This window comes from Eumetopias jubatus, unplaced genomic scaffold (assembly GCF_037043125.1).
Source record: "Eumetopias jubatus isolate StellerSeaLion01/CBP00866 unplaced genomic scaffold, mEumJub1_p1.0 scaffold_1, whole genome shotgun sequence".
Lineage (NCBI taxonomy): Eukaryota > Metazoa > Chordata > Mammalia > Carnivora > Otariidae > Eumetopias > Eumetopias jubatus.
In genome coordinates this window covers 39,292,307-39,318,748 of record NW_028274807.1, presented here as the reverse complement: position 1 = coordinate 39,318,748, position 26,442 = coordinate 39,292,307, and the positions used below count along the sequence as shown (strand labels likewise).

At 34.5% G+C, this 26,442-nt stretch overlaps 2 pseudogenes; one reads left to right on the top strand and one right to left on the bottom strand.

Moving 5' to 3' along the window:
• Positions 1-2,958: 2,958 nt before the first annotated feature.
• Positions 2,959-3,077, bottom strand: LOC114219408 (5S ribosomal RNA; annotated as a pseudogene).
• Positions 3,078-13,091: 10,014 nt separating this feature from the next.
• LOC114219348 (small ribosomal subunit protein eS26 pseudogene) lies at positions 13,092-13,449 on the top strand (annotated as a pseudogene).
• The last annotated feature ends 12,993 nt before the right edge of the window (positions 13,450-26,442 follow it).

The window sequence follows — 26,442 nt, the reverse complement described above, 5'->3', positions numbered from 1 at the left end:
TCTCAGTCTCTGTGTAGAGTGGGCAGGGCATGGGGTGCTCAACTAGTAGTGCAGGGTCAGCAGATCATGCCCTCTGGTACTAGCAGATGCAAGAGATGGCACTGGAAGTGGCGCCTATATGCTCTGTAACTAGCAAGTTAGGATGAAATTGCAAAAATGGCATATACCAGCATTTCTGTCCCTGAAAAAATTCCCTGCATGTACCTGCCTCTTCAGTAGCCACTTTAAAATTAGTAACTGGATTTCCCTCATGTATAGTCTAGGTGATTTTCACTCTGTTGACCTTATGCTGGATCTCAGGGCAAGTGGGTTTGTGTGTGAGCCTGTTAAGAGTGAGATCTTTATTCCTTTTAGTTCTGCAATTCTCTTGGTCTTAATCCTCGTTGAATTTCAAAACTAGCTCTTTTGTGGGCTTATATTTCCAGTACTGCCCTCCAGGGCCAGGGTTACTTGTATGGGGGACAATTCCTTTACCCCTTGAGGGAGTACTCCATATTTTGGGAATTGCTTCCACTTTGTGGGGTTACCATTTCTGGAGCGGCATCCCAGTAAGGCTGTGTCTGCCTCTCCTACCCTTCTTGATGTGTCTCTTTTGTTATGGTGGTGCTGTTCATCTAGTTCTCAGATCTTTTCAACAGGAAAATTATTCCACAAATAGCTGTAAATTTGTTATGTCTGAGGGAAAAGGTGACTTCAGGGTCTTCCAACACTGCCATCTTGAACCCTCTCAGAAATGAGGTATTTCTGAGATGATTACCTCCTAGTAGATTACAAAAAGCTGATAACAATCTTCTGTCTTTTCCTCAAGCAGCAACTGCCACCTCGACTTGTGTTCCCAAGGTGGCTAGTAAGAAGTTATAATTCACATTCTAATTTTCAAGATCAAAATCATAGGTTTGGGGTCATTAGAAACTTTAACAAATTGAAATGGTATCAAAGGTAAGTATCAATAATCAATGATTTCAAGACCAACTTCTTGCAGTGTTTTTGCTGACTTGTAGATCAATTTTAAAGTTAGAGTATTACTCATCTCTTGATAAGATAGAAATGTACTTATAAACATCTTTTATGTTGACTAATTGAATTTAAATAAAAACAAGCAAACAAAAAACCCATCTTTTATTATATGTTGGTCTCATCAAAGCTTTTTATACAACAAGTACTCCTTTGATTGCAACATCATTGGGATTTGAAGAGTTTATTTAAAATATATTTCCATTCATCTGATAACTTTTCTGTAAGGAAGAAATTTTTGATATATTATAGGTAATACTAAAGTTAGGAGAAAAGCTAGAGGTGTTTTTAAAAATCTTGGAGAGGGGTGCCTGGGTGGCTCAGGTGGTTAAGCATCTGCCTTTGGCTCAGGTCATGATCCTGGGGTCCCAGGATCTAGCCCCACATCAGGCTCCTTGCTCAGTGGGAGTCTACTTCTCCCTCTCCCTCTGCTGCTCCCTGCCACTCGTGCTTTCTTGCTCTCTCAAATAAATAAAACCTTTAAAAATAAATCTTGGAGAAAATGTTTGAAATGGTCTTTAAAATGAGTTCCTGAATTGTTTCACATCCAGAAGAACTAGTACAGAAGACCCCCCTCGACATCAAGAAGAATAGTAAGGACAATATTTGCAATAGAAACAAAAGAAATAATTTTAGCTTAAATTAGATGCATCAATATATTAATAAGTACAGTCTCTATTGCCTCATGCAAGGTAACTTTTTGGGTTTGATATAAACATTTTAAATTCCTGTCTTTCTTCACATGTAACTAAACATCAAAACAAGATCAAAAGATCATTTCCTATTAACAATTTGCCTACTGGTCTTTTAAGTATATAATATATTGACATGTATAAACTTATAATATGTAAAATGAGAAATGTAAATAGTATGTGCTCAACCATGTTCCTAGGGAGTTTTGTGAATAAATTTCCATTAATCTAGTGTCAGTGCACCCTAAAGTTGTATAATTCATGCCCTTTCTGGATGAGTTTAATAAGAAATAATTTGCTATTTTTTATTTTCTTTCCTTTCTCTGCTCCAATTGCACTTCTATAGAAGTTTTAAATGTTTATGTGTGTATCCGGTTATGCATATTGTAGACATCTGTCAACTCAGTAAAACTCATTGCAGGGTAGTCATTATTTTGAAGGAAAAACTGAGCTCATCTCACTGAAACTTAATTTAAAAACTACTTCAATCCAAAATTAAAGAAATACCAAGTCAGAAATTTGGTTTTTACTTATTTGATTTGACCAGAATACTACTGGAGAAAAATAATTCATATTCTTTTACTTTTACAAGTGTCTTTAAAACATGTAGTGTATATATATTTCTAAATATCTGTGTTTGTGTGTATAGAAAAAGTATTATCAATAACTGTCATACCTGTATTCCAAGAAGGGACAACGAGATGTGATGGAGGTCTTGTCTGCATCGTTTATGTATGATGTGTAGTAGACTCTTCAGGTTTTGTGGGTTGCCAAGTCAAGGTGTACTATTTTCCTTTGAAAGGGAATGCAAATTGCAACTGAAAGACTATTGAAAGAGCCACTGAACAGAGCATGTTAGCCAAATATGATTGCAGAGTATTTTCCAATGACCAATTGAATGGATTTGTTATTTTAGTAATGCTTGGAATTAGAAGTTTATAGAAAGCATCTACATGATAATTCATTGTCAGGTAACATTCATTTTTATTTTGTCCTAGTAGGGGAAAAACCATTGGACTAATTATTCCTTCCTTTGGAAAGTTTTATTTATTTATTTTTAAGGATTTTATTTATTTATTTGACAGAGAGAGACACAGCGAGAGAGGGAACATAAGCAGGGGGAATGGAAGAGGGAGAAATAGGCTTCCCGTGGAGCAGGGAGCCCGAAGTGGGACTCGATCCCAGGACCCTGGGACCATGACCTGAGCCAAAGGCAGATGCTTAACCGACTGAGCCACCCAGGCGTCCCAAGAGCCTACAGCACCCAGTATTCCCAGGCAGTCTCCCATCCAAGTACTAACCAGGACCGACCCTGCTTAGCTTCCGAAATCAAATGAGATTGGGCACGTTCAGGGTGGTATGGCCGTAGACCCTTTAGAGTTTTATAGCCTGGATTATAATTTGGTAGATTTTATGACTTATTGTAGGGTTGCTATGGCAAATTTAAAGAGTCCTATTTAATAAGATATACCCTTAGGGCTAAACATTAATTATAGGTAATTTATTATATCTGATTGGAATCTTAGATGTAAGACCAATTGCTCCCCCTTTATTATGTAAAACATCCTAAACTTATAGGTAATTTATTGTGTCTGGTTTGAATTTTAGATATAAAACCAATTGTTCTCTTTTTCTTTTCTTATGCAAATCATCCTAAACTTTGTATTTCACCCTAGGATTCTTATTTGGCAGTACCAAATTTGGGTCATTATCACAATATTTTTTTTTACTTACAGTGATTTTGCATATGCCTTTGTAATTCCATATTTTTTAAGAAATTTTTATTTTATTATTTTTTTTCTTTTTGGGGGAATTCAAACATGAATCAAAATATCGTGACATCAAGGGGAATAACGACCTCAGTAAAAAAGATGTGAACAAGCCCATGTCATCTGGGACATTGTTATACCGTGGCAAAGAGCTAATATTAATGAGTGGTGTTTTTCAGGACCAAATAAAACAATGAGTTAAACAGTACTGGGGAATTTTCCAAATGTGTACAAAATTAAGAGGAGTTCTTCTGATACTTCTAACAAATTTGACCTTGAAGAATTTTTAGAATAAAATTCGGTGCCTTAGTTTGACCATGTTCCCTTAAAAAATAGCTGGAAGATTGAAAGATGGGAAGTAGTTGGAAGATTTTAAGAAAAATGGTATTATGTGACTTGTATTTAAATATAAAGAAATCTTCATTACTATGAGGATAAAGATTACATAATGTAGAAGGTGATTTTAGTAATTCACACTGGGTATGATGGCAACTTGTATTAGGTGGTAAGAAATGTCCACCTTCTGGCTGTATTTTGAAAATAGAACCCACAGGAAATATTGATAGATTGAATATGGAAGTTGAAGGAATTAAGTTAGTGGCTGAGAAAAAAAAAATCACTTTGGGCAGCAGTTTGCTTTGTATTAGATTTATTGACTAGCATATTTTCAGGTTTCTAATACCTATAAAAGTGTTTTGCTCACCGACAGATTATAATATATATTTATTATGTACAAAGAAAGGAAAAAAGGGCTTGAAAATACTAAAGTGCTGCTTGTTAATAGGTATTTATCCAAAGGATACAAAAATAATGATTTGAAGCAGCACATGCACTCTAATGTTCATAGCAGCAATGCCCACAATAGCCAAAATATGGGAAAAGCCCAGATGTCTATCAACAGATGAATGGATAAAGAAGATTTGAGATATATATATATATATATGTATATATATATATACACATATATATATATACGATGGAATATTAGCCATCAAAAAGAATGAAATCTTGCCATTTGTAACAATGTGGATGGAACTTGAAGGTATTGTGCTAAGTGAAATAAGTCAGAGAAAGACAAATACCGTATGATTTCCCTCATATGTGGAATTTAAGAAACAAAACAAAGGACCATAGGGAAGGGAGGGAAAAATAAAATAAGATAAAAACAGAGAGGCAAACCATGAGAGACTCTTAACTATAGAGGACAAACTGAGGGTTGCTAGAGAGGAGGTAGGTGGGGGAGATGGGATAATTGTGTGATGGGCATTAAGGAGGGCACTTGATATTATGAGCACTGGGTGTTGTATGCAACTGATGAATACACTATATGTTAACTAAATTGAATTTAAATTAAAAAAGTGCTGCAGGTTAAATTCAAATATTTAAAGAAAAAATAATTAAAAACATTGAAGATCTTGAAGACAATTTCTCAAGATCCATTCTTTTTTATTCTTCTTAAAACCAAAACAAACAAATAAAAGCTAATAAAGAACAAAACCTATTCATAGGCCCAAACCATAAATATGTGATTATATGCTAATGATGATTACAAAATAAAATTAGTACGCCATATCTACTACTAATCATAAAGATTAGAGCAAACTAATGATATAAAATAGATATGTAAGAAAATATAAGAATATATAAAGTTGGGTGGTATTTTCTGTTAAGTATATGTTTCATATACCTGTATTTAAATCTTCTAGCTCTCTTTGTAGTAAACATGGTAAAATTAAGACATTGTATTTTATTCTAAAAACACCTAGTGGTCAAATCCATTAGAGATATCATAAGGATTCCTTTTAATTTTATACATTTTTAAAAAATTACCCAAAGCTATTTAACTCATTTTTTATCTAATCTTAAAAAAGCACCATTCATTAATATATCATGTTTTACACATTGCTCTTTAAAGAAGAACTAAAAACCAGTTAATTTCTTTGATCTTGGCTTAAATAATTGGAATATTACTCTCTAAATCTTTTCCTGGTATATGTAAATACCTGGAAGTATAAAAAAGTATAGAAGATTAAAAGGCTTAGCCTATTGATGATATGGAGGCTGAAGATGTAGGAAAAGATTTCGTGGTTCCCTGATATTAATCATTATATGTATTTCCCATTAAATAATCATTGCTAAACATTTATAAAACACACAACATTTGATGTTTCATGATAAAAATACGTGATCTCATAACAATATTTTTTAAAAAAATTACTTGTACAAAATAAGCACAAATTTGTGTTAGATATTCTCTTTCCATCTCTGGTGTTGACATAGCCTATCTACTTTGGTTTATTTATACTTTCTCATTTTTATTTCCTGTTGATTTTCCTATATCAGTAGTTCCTTCCCTTCACATCACAAGATAATCCCTCCCAGAATCTTCCTTCCTTGCTTTTGTTTGTCCCTCTTTCTGCTTGTGGATCTTGGAAGAGTCTCTTCACTTAATCTGAACAATGCACAATAGTGTATAAATACTTACCTACAAAATACTCACTTTATCATTTAGTATGTCAGTATGTGCCTCAGTAGATATTAGTGAGTAAAAGAAATCGTGCAGTGGAGAGATCTTGAAAAGAGAAAGTTTTGATTAAAGTTTTAAGTTATGAAAGGAAAGAAATAAGAAAATTTTTTTAAAAATTAAGTTTTCTAAATAAATGGAAGAGCTCCTGATTATATGCCTACTCCCCTCACTCTATCTCCAATCCACAAATGGATTCATTTTAATCTGATTTTCCATTTTTAGTCAATAGCACTACAGAATATTAAAGTAACTGGAGTTACATTTGCTTCATCCTGTAGCTCCATCTTTATCCTCATCCACCTCTATACAGTGACAATTTTTATTTAAAATGGTTCTTTTATGATTTTTTTATGATTTTAGGATTTCATTATTTAATACCACCTTAACGATCACTGGTCTCTTACTTTGGATTCATTATATACTTTGCCTCTTACATTAAAATGTATTCTGAGAGAAGGTGAAACAGAACTTCAATTAATTCTAAGCACATTAATTCTACAAGAAAATTGTAAGAAATACTTGTAAGTTTTTAAAATAACAAACTTACTGAGATATAATTCATATGCTGTACAATTCACACAGTTCAGTGGTTCAGTTCAGTGGTTTTGAGCATATTCACAGAGTTGTACAACCATCATCGCAGTCAATGTTAGAACCTCTTTATCAGCCCAAAGAGACATTCTAAACGCATTGGTAGTTACCTTATTCCTCTAACCTTACTCCAGCCCTGGGCAACCACTTTCTTCCTCCACAAATTGCCCTATTCGGAACATTTCAAATAATGGAATCATGAAATATGTGTTCTTTTGTGTCTTGTTTCTTTTCACTCACCATATGTTTTAAAGGTCTGTCTATATTGTACCATGTATCAGTACTTCTAATCAGTAGTAATTTATTACCAAGTAGTATTCTAATGTATACGTATAGTACATTTTATTTATCCACTCATCAGTTGATGAACACTTGGGTTTTCCACTTTTTGGCTGTTACAACTGCAATGAGCATTTGTTTACAAGTTTTTATGTGGATATATCTTTTTATTTTTGGATTCATATCTAGGAGTTGAATCACCGAGTCATGTGATAGCTCTTTGTTAAACGTTAACAAAGTTCCGCTTTTGTGGAACTGCTCTACTATCTTCCAAAGTATTTCTCTGAACCGTTTTGCATCCCTAATAACATCGTGTGAAGCTTCCAATTTCTCCCCATGCTCTCTGATGCTTGCTATTGTCTGTCTTTTTTCTTATGTTCATCCTAGAGGGTGTGAAATGGTTTTGATTTGCATTTCCCTGATGGCCATCTAATGTTTTTAATGACCTCAAATTATACTGGTTGCCTGAGATAACTTACATAGTGCCTTGTTTTAAATGGATGTTGAATTTATCGCAAACATCATTTAAAATACTAAGCTTGAGTAATAATGAATAATATCAAAATGCAGATGGGAAAGTATCTGTACATAGAGGATGCTTTGATGGCTTATTCCTACGTAGGACTTCTCCACAGGACTCTGCCTGTCTCATGTCTACCAATGGTGGTAGAATTGGATATGACCGGAGAATGCACTAAGTATCATTTGTTTTATTCCAATCAGGTGGCCCAATAACACTAGTACAAATGGCATTTCTAAATAATTATATGAACCCTATCATTCCTCATGTATCATTCCAATGAAGTATTACAGATTGTTTTTTATAAGAGATTAACAAGAAAATACCGAAAAGTCAGAAACTACTTTTCACCATATTTTATTCTCACAGATGTTACTAAAACATCTTACATAAATGTATTTAAAAGATAATTGGCCCTCAAAGAAATCCACAGCTTTTTTGGGGGAGAATCATTTTGGTATATTAATAACAATGACAATTGATGTAACATGAGAAATAGGTGTTATCAGGGATAAAACACATTTACTTGATCACGCCAAGCAAATTCAAAGAGATCCGTTGGCTTTTAGTCTTGTTTTGTTTTGTCTTTTTTTTTTTTTGTGAGCATACTGTAGAGTTCTATAAATGAATCTGCTATTTGCTCTTTATTTACTAAGTATGACATGATTCTTGAATAAGTAATTTGTGTAAGAAGATTAAAAAGTCCATTAACATTCTGGTTTAGAAATTTATGACTTAAAATTTTTATAAGCACAAAAATTTTAAAAGTTATGTGTTGAATAAGTAGATTTTTAAATGTGCAATTCTATCAAAATTGCATATCCATATGGCACAACAATAATTCATAACCATATCAATTTCAGAATTGTCCTACAATGCTGGAGGTTCTAAATACAAGCAAGAATGATGGACCATAATTAAGTGTATTTGTTCATGCCATCTGGAAGCCTTTTGCAGTCCATTAATTAGTAGGATTATTACAATATTCTCAGCTAATGGGTTTTGTCAGATTCAGGCTTTAGATTTGTTTGTGGTTGAAGGGCTGTTTGTGTGTTAAATTAAGTGCTCGGTTATTTCAGTGATGTGTGTGACTGGTACTAAACACTACTTCCCCATTCCTTAACATCTTGTTTTTTAATAGATTGATACTCAAGGAATTTACTGAGGTGTTTGCAATTTTGGACCGGCAATAATAATAAAGTACTTATTGTATACATAATTACACAAGGTCTGGAGAGCAGTATTCATCCTTTATTTAGGGCTACCATGGGTCAAATAGTTTGTTTTATCAGCATGGTAGGTTTTGGGAGCAAGAAAAACATACCCCCTTAATTCAATATGTACACCTTTTTGTAGAATAAAGAATTTGTCTGATCTCTGTTCACGGTTCCTGGGAGGAAACTTCTAAACCTTGGGATTTCCCAAGACATGGGCATGTCTTTTTATTGATGATGGGCCCTTGGACCACACCTGAATTTATGCCAACAATGATTCAGGATAGCGACTGGTCATACCAGAAAAAAGAATTATGTGGTTAGAGATTTGGGGCTTTGAGCCTCATGTAACAGCCTGATCTCCTGATACCTGGAAAGGAGAGAGGGTCTGGGGATTGACTTCAGTCATGTGGCCAAAAATTCAATCAATTGTGCCTCAGATTTGTAAGCAGTTAATCAGAAATGCAAGTAGACAAGAGATCCCCAAATTTGTAGCTGACATAAGGGCAGTCTTGTTGGGGACCATGCCCCTAACTTGTGGAGTCTGTGCTAACTTTGGGTGATCAACGTCAGAATCAAGCATAGTATTGCAAACTTTCAATTTATTTTTATTTCAGAGTTCTCCATTTCACCCTGGAAGTGCTGTCTATAAAACCTCTAATTAGCCACATTCTAAACTTTGCAAAATGGCATTGCTTGTTGGCTGAATATCCTGATTCTCTGGATTCTGGTCATCTGTCTTATTTCCTTCATTATTTAAACTCTTGTTTTTTAAGAGTGCTTTATAGAAATTATAATATTATGGAGAGGAAGATGGCTCAGTGAAAACAGAATAAGACTGAGTGTTAAGAGTTGAACAGTCATGGGGCGCCTGGGTGGCTCAGTCGTTAAGTGTCTGCCTTCAGCTCAGGTCATGATCCATGGGTCCTGGGATCAAGACCGGCATCGGGCTCCCTGCTCTGCGGGAAGCCTGCTCCTCCCTCTCCCACTCCCCTTACTTGTGTTCCCTCTCTTGCTGTGTCTGTCAAATAAATAAAATCCTTAAAAAAAGAGAGCTGAACAGTCATTTCATAACTCTATCACTAACTATAATTGTGAGTGAAAATAATTTGTTAATCACTCTCTGAGCCTGTTTCTTCATCCAAAAAATAAGGTGGCTGATTAAATAACCTTTAAAGTCTCTGGGAGCTATTAGGTAGTAAGATTCTTTGAATTTTAATGCCTCCATTTTCTTGTCAGCAAATGGGAGTCAATCTGACTGATCTTACTCAACTTTGATGAGAAATAACTAAGCCATTTTTACCCATAAGAAAGACATAGACTTTACTCTTTCTAAATACGTTTTGAATCTGTTAAAATTCCCATAGAAAAATTACAAAACAAACAAAAGAAAGGTAAAGATCCTAGTTTTAATAGAAAGCAGTTTTCCCTCAGCATCCATCTGTGAGATAAAATGTAGAGGTTTATCTGGTGAAGAGCAGAGCTAAAATGTCACTGTATTTGATTTCTATATGGGTATAATGTTATAATTAATACATAATGGCAATTTTGTTTAAAATAAGCTTGCAGTAAGTGACAGGATTTCTGCTTACTACCTGAATGTCTGTATTCAATTTCTTCTTTTCTTTTTCTTTGTTTTGTTTAATACCCCCCACCTGACTGTGGCTTTTGAAGAAAATTACTCATATTAGTATCCAAGCCCAAGTATGAGTCAGGCGGCTCCGTCACATTAACCAATGTGTGTCACTTAGCATTGTGGCAAAGGAGCTATGTGATTAGAATACTATAGAAATTCGCATTATAACCAAATTATAAAAAGACTATAACATTTGGAGTCAAGCAGGGCCAGATGGAAGTTCTAACTGTACCATAACTGCTATGTGACCTTGGACAGCTTACATTATCTTTAATGAGCTTCAGTTTTCTCCTCTATAAAATTCCTATTTTACAGTGCTGTGTTCAGTGTTTAGCAAGTGGTTAGTACATAATAAATGGTCAATAAAATAGTAACTATTCTTGAGGGGATGATGAGATTCCATTTTCCTTTGTTGGTTTCAGGGTCTGCATCTTTCAGATGAGCAGATTGGACAAAATAATTGCTAAAGAATTCCATCTTTGAATTCTGATTCTTAATTATGTTTTTTTTTCTTTTTCATCGACATTCTGTTACCATGTCACCCCATTAGTATAATTTACAAGGCCACATTGTGCTATATGAAGCTTCCTCACTCAAACTATTTATATCATCCCTGGTATTTTGCAGTAACTCATAGAGTGTAGAAGAGGTGCTTCAAGTTTTATTTTCTTGCCACCATCCTCTTCGCACAAGGGTGTTTGAGATAGAGCACATTTTCTGACTTGTTTTCTTTGGGACATATTGTCCTATCTTGAGGTGGTAGTTAAAGCCACAAGTACATTATATGATGGTAAACAATATTAATTTTGAATGAAATATCTCAACCGTATCAGTGTGCAGAAGATTTGTTCAAGAACCCCCATAGAAAGAGAAATGTACCTTATAGCATCTCTTTGATGCATCAGTTAAATAGACATCTTAACTTCAGGACCTTTATTCAGTAGATGTACAACATTTCATTAAGTAAATGGTTTATGTAAAAATTCATTTTCACCCCATAGATTAACTGGGGCATAATTATGAGTTTCATAAATGCATATAAATATAGACTTTATTTAAATAGCATTTATCTTGGGATGCCTGGGTGGCTCAGTCAGTTAAGCATCTGCCTTCAGCTCTGGTCATGATCCAAGGTCCTGGGATTGAGTCCCACATCAGGCTCCTTGTTCAGCAGGGAGCCTGTTTTTCCCTCTGCTGCCTCCTGTCCCCACTTGTGTGCTCTCTGACAAATAAAAATTTTAAAAAATAGCATTTATCTTTTTATGTCTTCAAAATTATCAATTTATCCTTTTGGATTCAGCCTCAACATTTGGGGGGTATATGCATTATATAAATCATTAGAACTCTAGTCTGTTTTGCAATTGTCCAACATTGGATATTTGCATTCTTATTTCAGAGACAGTAAAAAAATTGAAGAGTTGAAGAATAAAAGTGGGGTTTTCTAATTAATAGTTGATTTTACTATCCATTACTAAGCTTTGGGCTCTAACTAGAGTTATTTGGCTTTTGTTTTTATTTTTCAGAAAGAGCTGATATGTTTCCTTTAAAAAAGAATCTATGTTCATTGCCATTATTATTATGTAAGTGAAAATGAAAACCTTTGTCTTTAAAATGGGGGGAAGGAGGGAGACAAAGTGAGACAAAATCACTTAATAGTTGATTTTAGGTTAGTGGGAAAAAAGAGCCCCAACCCTACAATATGCACTTCCTTTTTTTGCTGAAGAAACTGGCAAATAAGTTACTTTTAAAAATAAGAGTCAAAAAGGCTGTTGAAGTGCTCCAACTCTACATTTTTTTGTGTGTACAGCCATTTACAAGGCTATCTTCATCTCCTCACTACAGATTTGATTTTTCTGAGGCTCAAATTTTCTTTGTATTGAACTTCTGTCACATTATAATCACAAAATAAGATTTATTAGGGTACAAATCCTTTGGCAAGTGGAGGGATGAGCCTGCAAAAATGACTTTCGAGAACACACATGAGGAATGGCAAAATTTTAGACAGATAATTTTTTTTGATGTTAGTTTCTAAAAATCCTAAGATGGAAGTTTCCTTTACAAATAAGAATTGAATGACCAATAAAAGTTGTATGAGGAAAGGATGAATTAATATAACAAAATGAGAAATTTAAGAAAAATGCTATATATTTTGGTCCATCTCAAAAATGTTATTATTTCAAATAAAAATGTAAAAAAATATAACATTAGATTTATTTTTTAAGTTATGACAAAAATTTTACAAATGGATATTTGACATCACTTATAATTTACTGGGTATGTATTATAAAGTCACATTTAAAGACAAGGTGTAACAAATTCCAGTTGATTTATATGTATGCCTCTTTTCCAGATGGACCTTTGAACAATTTATCAACTGACACAGTATAGAGTTTTATTTCCCTTTTTTATTCATTTATTTTGCATGAATTATCCAGGATAACTGATTGGGTCCCCAAAGCATATTCTTCAGGTGTAGCAACAGGCTATGAATCTTCCTAGAAGGCAGGTGATCTCATTTCTGGCCAATTTAAATCATATTTTTCTTACTGGAATTCTTATAGTCTCTGTTTCTTAGGTGCTAACAAGTCATATCAAATGTCTGCATCTGGCACTCACTTTTCTTTCTGTCCCTGGTGTTATTTGTTAGGACGCCTCTTAAATATGTAACAGACAGTGTGAATGAGCGAATTTGGGAAAGTCTTCCAACATTCTCTGGTCAACGATATAGGGAAGACTAATCCTGATTCCATAGCCATCACCCCAATAAATATTATAAATATTACAAGTTATATCCAGGAGGAATCTTTATTTTAAATATTTTAATCACTCTCTCAGGTCACGCTTCCAAGATGACAAAGAAATGAGGGAATAATGGTCACGCCAAAAAGGGTCCTGGCCACTTGCAGCTTATTCACCAGACCAGCTGTGCCTGTTGCATGCTCCAGATCAAGTCTCAAGTCCATTAAGAAGTTCCTTATTCAGACCATAGTAGAGGCCGCTGCCATCACGGGCATTTCCAAAGCACGAGGCTTCTTTGAGGCTTATGCGCTTCCCAAGCTGTACGTGAAACTCCATTACTATGCAAGGTGTGCCATTCACAGCAACGTGGTCAGGAATTGCTCTCCTGAAGCATGGAAGGATCCAACACCCTCACATCGATTTAGGCCCTGGGGGACTGCCCCATGACCTCCACCAAAGCCCATGTAAGGAGCTAAGTCCTCCAGGACTGAAGAAAAACTGTTCTCTGGAAAAAAATAAATAAAAAGGAGATTATACTTTAAACAAATAAAAGATTTTAATCATGCTAGATATTTAGTAAAATGGGACTAGTGTGTTAACCTTGGGGGATTAGACACAGTGAGTCAAAAGTCATTAAGTCCTCAATTATAAACCATGGGAAAAATGCACAATAACATTCATAGATATGTCATAGATAATTTAAAATCACACATTTCTTTATGTAAAAGTATGTAGGAATAGATGAAATTAGCAGCATATAATTTCAGGTCACCAGAGTGCAAAGTGCTATACCTTGGGTGGCCTTATCCAAACCAGTAATACTTTTACTTCATAGGCATTAATAAATAGCAACGTCACTCTATTTAATTTAGTATATAACATTTGTTATTCACTGAAATACATTTTACCTTTATGTGTAGTGTCTGTATCTCTAGCCCTTTTCACCTTAGTGTAAGCTTCTTGGTGGAAGGCTCCACCACCCTTGGTCATCACTGTAAAACAGTGTCTTGACCACTGGAAGCTCTAGATTAATAATGAGCGCTGACAGAGAGTGACTTCCTGTTATACTCTATTTCTAATGGGACATTATTGATGCTAATTTTTGTGAGCACTTAACAAAAACTCTTCATACAATATATTTTTAAAATCTCCAACAACACTAGAAGACCTAAGATAGGTATTATTTTTCTCATGTAACAGTTGGAAACAGAGGTGTAAATAGTCAAAAGATTCAGAAGTAGAATTAAATCCAAGTTGTCTAACTAAAGAGCTGTGATTCTTCACATATGATATGATCTTAGGACGTTCCAGCTTTAAAAAGTTGTAGTTTCAAAAAAAATAATAAAAAGTTATAGTTTCTATTTTATAATGGACAAAAACGCAATGCATTACACAGGACATACCATTTATGACAATAAAACAGATGTGGAAATACTATCAAACAATTAAGTCATTGGTTTGACAACTAATGGTATGTGATAGTATTCCCAAACAAATAAAATGTTAAATTTTTCCGGAAAGTTCTTAACACAGTATTTGAAAATGCAACTTTGAACTAACACCAAGGAATAGTCAATAATTCTCATATATTACTAAGTATTTTTATGCATGACTAATCCATTGTTTAAAACACAAAGAATACTGATTTAATTTTTTTTTTTTTTTGCAAAACAGAAAACTGGAAACTAAGTAATAAACCAAATGTTTACCCAGACCTATAGGGAACTATTTTTAATTCCAATGTTTAATAGAAATTCAAAGCAAATTATGATTTCAAATTGCCAATTTTCTTTTCTCCATGCAAATTTAAGCATGTACGTCTGTGCCTAGCAGGCCACCATGGCAGGGGTGGGGTAGGAAGATTTGAAAATAAATAAACAAAGCAATTCAACTGTGAATTTTATATGAGATACAATGCTCTGGTTTTTAAAATTCATCAGTAATGTCAAAGGTTTGCTATTTCACATTTCTAAAAAGCTATAATGTACTGTTTCTATCACTGATCTGTGGCAGATTTACTAGTAGAAAATTTTACTATTCCCTTGTAACACTATTTCCTACATATAGTGTTACAACAGCTGCGAAGTTAAATAATAAGCTTATAAGCAGCAATATTTATTTTTTATCCCTGAATTTGTTTCCTTACTATGAAAAACTTCCATTAATAAGAATAAGCTACTATTAACACTAAATTAAGCTGGATCACTCTCTACATCTTGAACATAGTGTGGAAAAAATATGATAAATAGGCATTCTTAACATTTTTGTGAAACGTTTAAATATTTTTGAACAGAAATCATATCTTTGGAATCCAAATTTAGAACCTAGATAAAACAAAGCCTTAGTAATTCAAGTCTGGAATGTTTTGTTTTATGAGGACTATTTGTGTTCGTATGAAGTTTTACTAAGTTTTATTACTCACTTTCATTTTTCTAGTTCAGAATTTGACTACTTCCTATTTCATGTCCTATTTTTTTTTTATCACCAAACATCAGGCAGGGAAGGATGGTTTTATAAGAAGGCAACTGGATAGTTGTCTAAGTATTATAATTGATGCCTGTTATGCTTTATCTGGACTTCTATCCAAACTATGTTCATAAACTCTTCAATAGCTCACTTTACTTTTTTTTTTTTTTTTTTTTGGTATCTTGTGTAGGGAGGGACATTAAAAAGTAATTTAGTTCAACTCTCTGTCAAAAGAGTTATTACCCATGCTGATGAGAGATCATTTGTGCAAAAAAAAACAAAAAAACAAGCAAAAACTAAAACAAAAAAACTGACCTGAATTTTTTTTAAATTCAAACACTTCAAGAGATTATTTATTCACTTTTTACTCACTTATCAATCCAATTACTTTTCTCCTGACTCACCGAAACATATTTTCAAAACACGAACATTTTAATGAAGGTCATGAGCAGCAAAAGGAAGGAAGGAGCGGTCCTTTCAGAAAATGGAGCACATCACAGGAAATTAGGCCTGGCTTTGGAGAGGCCAAGAAAACTGTGGAGGGAAAGGAATGATTAGTTACTGGAAAAGTGTATCAGAAAAAGAGAAAGGAAAGCAAGAGAAAAGCTTTACATTTATCAAAAATTTTCCTTAAGACTGATCCTAGGCAATTTCCTAATTTCAGGACTCGACCCAATTCAAAACTGTTTTAAAAATGAGGAAGCTTAAAGTTTTTTTTTCCTACACACTAGTAAACAAAAGTCATAAGTAAGTTGCCTTAAGTATTTTAGATGTAGTCTATGTGATTTTATCCGTAATAGTAATAGCGTGTGGAGTGAGGAAACTAAAAATACACAGTCTAATTCTTCCTGACCTCATAAAATGTTCCAATACTTTAAATAGGCTTTAGCAATGATTCCAGAGAAAAGGAATCTGTGGCTGCCGGTGGATTTAATTAGTATAAAACAGTATTCACATAATATTCACCAGCTGTAGTTTGAAAAATACTTTTTTTGAATTGATAAAATAGATGCTTTTTCATATTTTCGGATCAACACTCTTATTTTATTATATTTTTGAAAGGGACTATTAACAGTTGAAGGGGTAGTGGAAAAATGCTTTCACTTTCATTTTTTATTTCAATGTTGTTCTCCAAGGCAGAGCCTCCCAAGGTGATTTTAACACATTCTACCTGTTTTTCAATTAGTCATATATCCTGCATCTTTCAGGATAAGTTTTACTACTGTTACAAGTGAAAAGGAAGAAATTAATGTTGGTTGAAATTTGAGTAATGAGCTCTCTCTGAAGGACGTATGGGTCTCACGCCACAATTCATAGCTCAAAGCCCAACCCCAACCGTATGGCCATGATCATCTCTTTGCAGATCTGGTGCAGAAGTAGTAATCAGCCATGCTGATTTTCATTTAAACCACTGGAGCCTCTTATGGGTTCAGGTAAAAATTTCTGTGACATTAAAATAATATCGATTCAATGACAGGATATAATACTGCGTGCTCCAGCCAGATAAATTGTAGTTAGTTATACTCTAGAGTAGAAATAGCAAATTTGCATTCCATAAATTTCCACTCCTCAAGCCATAGGTTGTTTGCTGTTCTGCAATCCTTATTTAAAGGATGAAGAGCCCCTAAGACAGCGCTCAGTATCTAAACAAATTAATATTAAAAGGAGTAGAGAAAATAAATGTAGAGCCTTCTGTCTATTTATGGACCCTAAACTACTCATAAACACTGCCACACATATACAAAATAGAATAAAATTGAGGCATTTCTCTGAAATTTCTTTTTAAAATTTTTTTGATATTTACAAAAATATTTGACAAAATATGGCTTTATATCTGGGTTCTTAATTAACAAACCTGATGTTTGTCACATCCAATAAAAAAATCTATAACTGTGATTTAAGCAAAAATTACCTCAAGTAAACACTACATATATCAATCAAATTCAATAATTTCAAGGAAGGTCCAGTAGGTCTTGTAAAATGCTCATGTATTTATTAAACACTAAGTCACACACTTCTATACCTATTACTTTGCCCAGCTGTGTAACTGTTTATCCTCTTGTACTGAATTCCTGAGAAAACAAGAGTATTCTTGTTGACATCCCTTAAACTGCTGCTGCCCCATAGGGGTTCAAAGCAATGAAGCAAGAAATTGAGTTGAGGGAGTGGAAAGGACTCTTGACAATATCAGCAACAAACTGGTCTGTGCTAATCATCAGACAATGGCCTTGGAGGATTCTGGGTCCTAACTAGGCCTCTTTTGATGGCTCTGTTAACCTGATGGGGTTGGTCAGATTGTATCCACACAAATCTACAACTGTCAATTAGAAAGTAGTGGGAAAAATTAAACATTTAATTATAAGTTGTATGGACAGCATAACAAGCATTTTGACTCTTTTTTTAAAATTTTTTATTTATTTATTCATGAGAGACAGAGGGAGAGAGAGAAGAGAGGGAGAGAGAGAGAGAGAAAGAAGCAGAGGGAGAAGCAGGCTCCCAAGGAGCAGGGAGCCCGATGTGGGACTCAGTCCCAGGACCCTGGGATCATGACCTGAGCCGAAAGCAGATGCTCAAACATCTGAGCCACCCAGGCGCCCAAGCATTTTGACTCTTAAATAAACTAACTGGCTGGAAATCAAGTAAACATAGATGTGTTCAGAATGGAAGTATCCTCTTCAAAAGCTAACACCCTAGAATGTAAAATCAAACAAATGAATAGTAGGGAGCCTCAAACATAAATATAAAAGTAAGAACACAAGTATACCATTACAGAGCCAAAGGACTTATTTATATTTTAAAATTTCTTTATCTAATTGATCATTCTACTCAAAAAAAAAAACACTTTGTGTTAAATTCTCTGGTAGATTCTGTAAGACACAGTGAAGGGTAAATCAAGATTCCTGACATCATGGAGTTTATAATCTAATGAAATAATAAGGAACTAAAAGCAATAAATGCTGAATACACAAACTTAAAACAGTGAAGGCAGAAGGCAGAGTTATGGAGTCACTGAAGAATCAAAATAATCTCCTTGATTTAAAATAGCAAGGACTATACTGGGGCACCTGGGTGGCTCAGTTGGTTAAACGTCTGCCTTCGGCTCAGGTCATGATCCCGGGGTCCTCCCTGCTCAGCGAGGAGTCTGCTTCTCCTTCTCCCTTCACCCCTGCTTATGTGCGCTCTCTCTCTCTCAAATAAATAAATAAAGTCTTAAAAAATAAAGTAGGAAGGACTGTATACCTTTAAAATCAGTCTGTCCCTGACAAAAGATACAGAAGGGGTATCTATATTTTATATATTAAAGTTTTAATTAAAAACAAACTGAGTGTATTAGTATATGCAAGGTTGTCCATTTTTTTTTTCAAGTGGGAGCACCATTAAAAGAAAATGAGGAAGCCTGTTTAAAAACTCTACTCTCTTCTAATGCCATATTTTCAAAGTGGCCTAAGATTCATTGTAGAGAGATAAATTACCGATGACTTTATAAGGAATAATTTATAGAGTGTAGACAGATGTCTTTACAATGATTATCTTTCTGAATGCATCTGTTCAGTGTGTTTCTTACATTTCCAACAAAAAGGTGGCATTTTGGGCTGTAATTCTGTCATTTAATCACATGGAAACATACCAATTCTTATTAACATCTTGACATTTTATTGCCATAAACTTATCATAAGTTCTTCTAATGTAAAATGGATTTAAATTCATGGAGTTGAGCTTTTTGTTATGTATCCATTAAATTCCTGATCCTTTGCTCCTTCCATCAGCACGACTTTCAGTCAAGTAAATCAGCTGTTGGCCAGAATACGAATTATAGATTAGGCCCTGAAAGGTTAAGAGTTTGCTGTTTGGGATACAATTGAAAAGCAAGAGAAAACAAAAAGAATAAATATGCGTTAAACTCTTTCATATTAACTTCTACACCAGGTAACTGACATGTCAAGCTCCTTATATTTAGACATTACCCAGTGGAGGTACAATGTATTCTTATTACCACAATATAGTTCTTCTGTTGCATAACAGAAGGTGTTCACCTTTCAGTTGCTACAAAATTAAAGGTTTAGCCTGAAAGCCTAACTCTAGATAAAAAGAAAACCATTATCTGAGGCTGTAACCAGGCTTATCAAAAGGCTGAAAATGCTCCAGAGATATTCTTAGGAACATCAGGATATAGTATAAGGAAAATGTCACCATGATATTTTGTCTGTGTTGCAAATGATTAGAGAATGATATTCAGTCCTAATCCAATATGTAATAGACACACTGAATGCACCTCAATGAATGTATAACAAGATGTTCCCTACCTAAAGGGTTGTCAAAATCTTTCCTAGAAAGAATTATGATTTTCAACTATTTTTATTAATGTTAACTTGGATAATTTAAAATAATATATTAAGATACAGTATAGCATACTTACTTTTCTTACTATGTTTGTGTCAAAGACAAAATAAGTTGGACACAAAGGTGACAATTGATACTTATTCACAAATAAATATGTCAACCTTCTGTTGCAGTGGTTTAAAGGTATTAACAAGGAGAGTACATTTTATAAAATCAAAAAAGGAAATATTGATAAAGCCTCTTCTAATTGCAGCAATTACTCGATTAAGGAGGGATATGGAGAAAAGGGTATTGGAGGGAATTCAAGCTGGTCTTCAGGTATATTTGGTAGTCATTGGTTGGCTGCAAGGGAGCAATTTGGAGACTTTTCAAAAGAGAGAATATTGTTCATTTTTGTTGGATGGAGTTGGGTTTCTATGGCCAGCCATCTCTTGGACCAAGTCAGAGCCATAGTGTGTTTCTGGAGGTCAAACTCTCATATATAAGAGTTTTTTGAGTATGCACTGACTGACTTGAAGTTAGAAATTGATGGCCATGTCTCTCTAAACCTGTTGATGGCAAGGAAAAGGCACCTTGGAATCAAGTCAGACACAGAAAATCTTCTTAAAGTATACAACCAAAAGGTGTTATACATATTGTGGTTATTGGAAGAAAAAAAAACATGGTTTTAAAATGTTTAACGCTTAAATATTTTTATTTGCTGTAAGCTAAAAATAGAAAATATACTTTGTCATGTAAAAACAAGCTTTATTTCTACTCTTCACTAACAAAGGAAAATGACCCACTATAGAATCATCATTTCAATCATCATCGGAAAAAATAAAACATGATAAACTTGTTTCTTACAAACAGCCCTTTCAAGTTTGCACATGCTTCTCCCTTTTCCTCAGTGAGCAAAACTTGTTTTTTGTTGTTATTTGTTTGTTTTAGTCAGGAACTAGATCAGTGAAACAACAAATTCTTAATGGCAAGACAGTTTGCTAAGGGATGTGAAAAATGGGGGTGGTCCCAGCTGTCTAGGTACTTACAATCTACCTAAAGACATACATGCATGCACAGAAATAAGGAACAGTAAAAAGTAAAATGGAGTTAAGTGTTACCTGAGTGTTCCAGGGGTATTGATGAGTTGAGAGTCAATGGTAACCCTAAAGCATGAGTGACTGTGAGCTTGAAAGAGACATTATTGGGTTTGAGGTGGTTTGAAGTGGCTGTATGAAATGGGTTATGAATAGCCCAGTGCTAACTCAATGGAATCATCTCAATGAGATTCCACTTACTAAATGGTTGTCTTGATAAAAAATGTGAATAAATAAAGGAATTGCTAGCTGGAAGAATGTTAACATTCCAAGAGGACAGAGCAGAATGCTGGGGCAAGGGATAAGAAGATGACATTTTAATTTGACACACATTAGTCTGGCTTATACTGCATCTTAGTATGATAACTAGTGAGATGAGGTTGATAAAATTGAATGGGACAATACTGTGGATGCCAAATAAATGAGGCTTTAACTGGGAGTCAAGGTTTATCTGTGGAATGATTTTGTCCCTCAGAGCCTGGTTTTCTTTCATCTCACACTATTAGCCTCTTCTGATGATCCTCTCCATTGTCCAAACTTCAATTGTTAGTTATTCTATGTGCTCACAGGTTCCCATGTGTATATCTCTGGCTGGTACCATTCTCTTATACTTAGATCTATAGGTAAAAGTACATAGTAGACAGTTCTATCTGAATGTCCTATAAACATTTCAAACCCAACGTATCTGAAAAACATACTGTATTTCCCTGTATGCTTTTATATCTCCTCCTTTCTTTCTTATTTCAGTAAATGACACCACCTAGTATTTGCTCTTGACTTTTGATTTGTCCTCACTCTCCACTCCAATGCATCACCAAATCGCATCAATTCTACATCCAGTATAGGCTCCAAATCCATTAGTTTTTCTCTGACCCATCTGCCACAAATGTAGATGAGGCTCTATTCATCTCTTGTATTCATCTCAGCCTTTGAATTGGTCCCTCTGCCTTCAATCTTGTCCCTTCCCAAGTCTTCTTCACGCAACAGCTAGGATGATGTCCAAGAACACATATCTCCCATCATATGCATAAATTAATTTCAGAAATATTATATATGGAATGTAAAATTTCCACAAATAAATTAATGAGTATAGTTAAGGATGACTGTATAGAATTCACCCAAGCTAGCCAGAATGGACTTATTACTGCCCTTTAAGCCCTCCTTTCCTCATACTTGTTCAATTTTCCCTACCTGTAATCTTTTTCTCCCAGCTTTACTCATCTAATACTCTACTTTTCCATTGGAGTTTTTAATAATATTAAAATCATTTTAAAAATCACAATAATAACATCACCTCAGATTTTATATGCAATTCCCAAATGCCTTCTCAAAAATATAACCTTCTGAATTAGTCATGAAAGACATCATGAACAAAGTATTATGACGTGATACCTCAAAGATATTAAGTTTTCTGTACAAGATCATACAATTATTAAATGGCCACGCCTCCAGTTTCTCTACCTCTCACTATGAACTCTCTGGAGCTCTCTCTTCCCAATGGTTATGACATTTTTGTTTTTAAATTTTTATGGCACTTGATAATAGGAATCCCTTACATTTCATACAGTGCTTTTCTGCTTGCAAAACAACTTTCTCGTGCTAAATTCTTAGTTCTCTTTTTAAAATACATATTTTATATTAAAATAGTTTTAGATTTACAGAAAAATTGCAGACAGTATAGGGAGTACCCATATGTACCACAGCCAGTTCTCTTTATTTTTAATATCTTACACTAATATGGTACAGTTTTCACAATGAATGAACCCATATCAGTACATTATTATTAACTAAAACTATGGTTCACTCAAATTTCCCAATTTAAAAAAAAGTCTCCTTAGATGTTAACCTAATGTTCTTTTTTGGTTACATGATCCTATCCAGGATATCACGTGACATTTGGTCCTCATTTCTCTTTAAGCTCCTCTCGGCAGTTATAGTTTCTGAGACTTCTCATTTTGGTGACCTTGATGGTTTTGAAAAATACTGATCTGATATTTCATAGAATGTCCTTTTGTTGTTATTTGTTTGATGTTTTCCTCATGATTATTCTTGGGTTACAGGTTTTTCGAAGAAGAACACACAGGTGAAGTGCCATCTTACCACACATCACAGCATGTGTACCTACCTGCAATATGGCATCACTGTTGATGTTAATCTTGATCACTTGGCTGAGTTTTTGTCACTGTTTGTCAAGCAGCTGTAAAATAACTAATTTTCCCTTTCCACACTGTCTTCATTGAGTGGAAGTCATTATCGAGAGTCCACACTTGAGGAGTAAGGAGTTATGCTCCACCTGCTTGAGTGCACTGTATCTACACAAATTATTTGAAATTCCTCTGCATGGGAGATTTGTCTATTGTCCCCCATTTATTTATTCATTCATTCAGTTATTTATTTATGTCAGTATGGATTCATGGATATTTATTTTATACTCTGGACTATAATCCATACTAGTTCATTTTTTCACTCAAATTATTCCAGCTTTGAATGTTGGAAGCTCTTTCAGTTGGCTCTCACTTGTCTTTTATTCTTACAACTGCTTGCAGAAGCTACATTATTCATTCCTTCCACAAGTATACCATTGCTCATCCTTAGTTTTGTGTAATGTAAAAAAGCACAGACTATCTACCAAGTTAAACCACCTCCATCTCCCAGCCTCTCCTCTCTGGTGTCAGTCTCCCAATACAAAAGAAACTAATATAAAACAACCCCCTGCAGTTTAGGTGTTGCATTAGTTTTCATTATATTTTCTCATTCTTCCTTTTTTTGTATTAGTAAATCTTTGCCTTCAGATGTTGTAGTGTATTATTTACATATTTTTATTCCCCATAAACACCTGGCTGTCAATAAGTACTTGACCCCCGATAAACATTTATTGATGTGTAAGTGCAGAGAAAGAAGTGGTAATACTGAGAAGGAAATGAGACCCTTTATGAATTTTATAGCAATGAACTGAGTTGGGGATCATATCATACTAATTCATTCTTCAATAATGAATGAATCAGTGATTTTCAAGCTTTAGTGTGTATCAGCACCATCTGGAAATCTTGGTAAAATAAAATTGCTGGGCTCCATCTCCAGAATTTCTGATTCAATAGGTTTTGTGTGGACCCAAGAATTTGCATTTCAGATAAGTTCCCAAGTGTATTGGTTTGCTAGGGCTGCCATAACAAGATACCACAGACTGGGTGGCTTCAACAACATAAATTTATTTTCTCATAGTTCTGGAGGGTGGAAGTCTAAATTCAAGGTGTTAGCAGGGTTAGTTTCTTTTGAGGCCTCTCCAAAGTGCTTGAAAATGAATGCATTTTTGCTGTTCCCTCACAAGCTCTTTTCTCTATGCATGTAGCTTTCTGGTGTCTCTCATTTCCATTTCTTACAAGGACAACAGTTAGAATGGATATGGGCCCATTCTCATGGCTTTATTTTAACTTAATACCTCTTTAAAGGCTCTATCTCCAAATACAGTCACATTCTGAGGTGCTGGGGATATTGATGTATATGAATATTGCGGGGGCGGGCACACAAGCTGATGTCAAGAATTACTGGCTTAAATCATCAGGGAAAGCCGAGGATGTGTGAAGAAAAGCTGACAATGGTCTGGATAAGTTAGGATGAAAATGCCAGCGAAGAGAAGACAGAAGATGACTTCTAGATAGGAAGTCTCCTCTTTCACAACATTGACTAAGAATGGCAATCATACACCAGGTGGATTGGGATAAAGAAGCTGAGTTGTTGTCATGAAAATGCTTTTGTTTTTCACCTTCCATAAATCCCAAATCACTAGAAGGATTGTATCCATACGAGAGATGTTCAAAAGTACTGGAAACTCAGAGCCTTTATAAGAAATTTTGCTAATTCACTGCTTAAGGTGTTGTTTTCTGCTTCCTCCTTATGGCTTTCTGTAGATTACTCTTAAAGGTGTTTACGAATGGGGGACACTGACTTTCCAGACTTAATTACAATGACATTCAAGTTGGGAGGATTATATGTATCATGCCAATTAAGGAGCACCTCATTTCGTAGGGTTTTTCAGCATAATTTTAGCAGAGGTCTCTCCAGAGAGATAAGCAAGTATTTCTGCCAATTCCTTGTGGATCAGGATTTATATTTTTAGTTCATGCTCTGAAGTTATTGGCCCTTGAGAATACATGCCAAATGCTGGGATCTCCAATTAAGCATTCTATCTTGCTTAGGGTTCAAGTTTCATAAACTCTCCCTCACATGAACAAGGCCAGACCCATCAAAGCCAGGCTCTAGGTCACTGAGAATAAACAAGAGCTGCTATTGCAAAATCTTTTTTGTCCTGAGCCCTATGAATTTCTCTTTATTTCTCTGATACTTCATTATACAATTAAAGAAGATAATTGTGTGTGTGTGTGTGTGTGTGTGTGCATTTTTGTTTACTTTTCTATTCGAGTTTGCTATTAATTTCATCCAGCAAACAGATATTCTTACTAGAAGCATCTCTGGATTTCTAGTTTGCTAGTTCACTAAAAATGTCATTTTCTTTATATTACTTTTATCATTGCTTTGTCATTGCCAAGTTTCTTGAAAGTACTGTTTATGCTTGCTGATTTGTCTTATCTTTCAGTTGATTCAGTCTCAAGTAAATGTGGAAGGGACCTTAATGGTTATGTATTTCAAACTACACATTGTGGATGGGACCTTAATGGTTATGTATTTCAAACTACACATATGGTAGTTTTCAGAGATTGGCAGAAAATCCAGCATCACTGAGGCCAGGGCAGAAAATAGGTATTTCAGAAGAAGCATTTGAGAAACTTTTACAAGTGTCAAAGTGAAATCAATGAGAACTAATTTTATTACATTCCCAATATTCCATTTCAAATGTGTGTGTGCACATGTGTTTTTGTGTGTATGTGCATACATGCTTATGGCAGGTGGAAGAAGAGGAATAATATACCACCTAAATAATCTTCAGAGGCACTGCACATTCTTCCTTCTTTTCCAAGTTCCATATTCAATCAATCACAAAATATTAAAATTCAAACTTCTAATAGGTTCTCGATCTGATATTGATTCTTTGCCACAATTAACATCAACCTTACCAGAAACTATTGCCTTATTTCAGGTTTTTGCTTTTCTGCTTAGATCAAGGGTCAGCATAATATCCTTGATTTACCTCCTTTTCACTGAGCTTAAAATATTTACTATCTGCTCCTGTTTAAAAAAAAAAAAAGTTTGCAGACACCTGCCATAGATCAAAAGTGACCCTTAAATGCTTATTTTGGCCTCATTTCTCTTCACCTCTAACTATTCAGTTTGTTACCCACAACCTAAACACTGGATTCTTAGCTCTTTATCATTATCCACGACACCATCATTTGTAGCTACCCCCATCTGTGGCTGTATCTCATACCTCTCTTCTGCTTATTCTATAGTCTAATTCTAAACAATTTGGAGTTCTGTGAAACCATCCTGCTCTCCCATACACACACTAATTCCTCAGCTTAGAATGTGCTTCATTTTTTGTTCAACCTAAAACATTCCTAATAGTCTTTTAATAATCATCTCAAGCATTGTTTCTTTTCTAAAGTCTATGGATTTTTCTAGA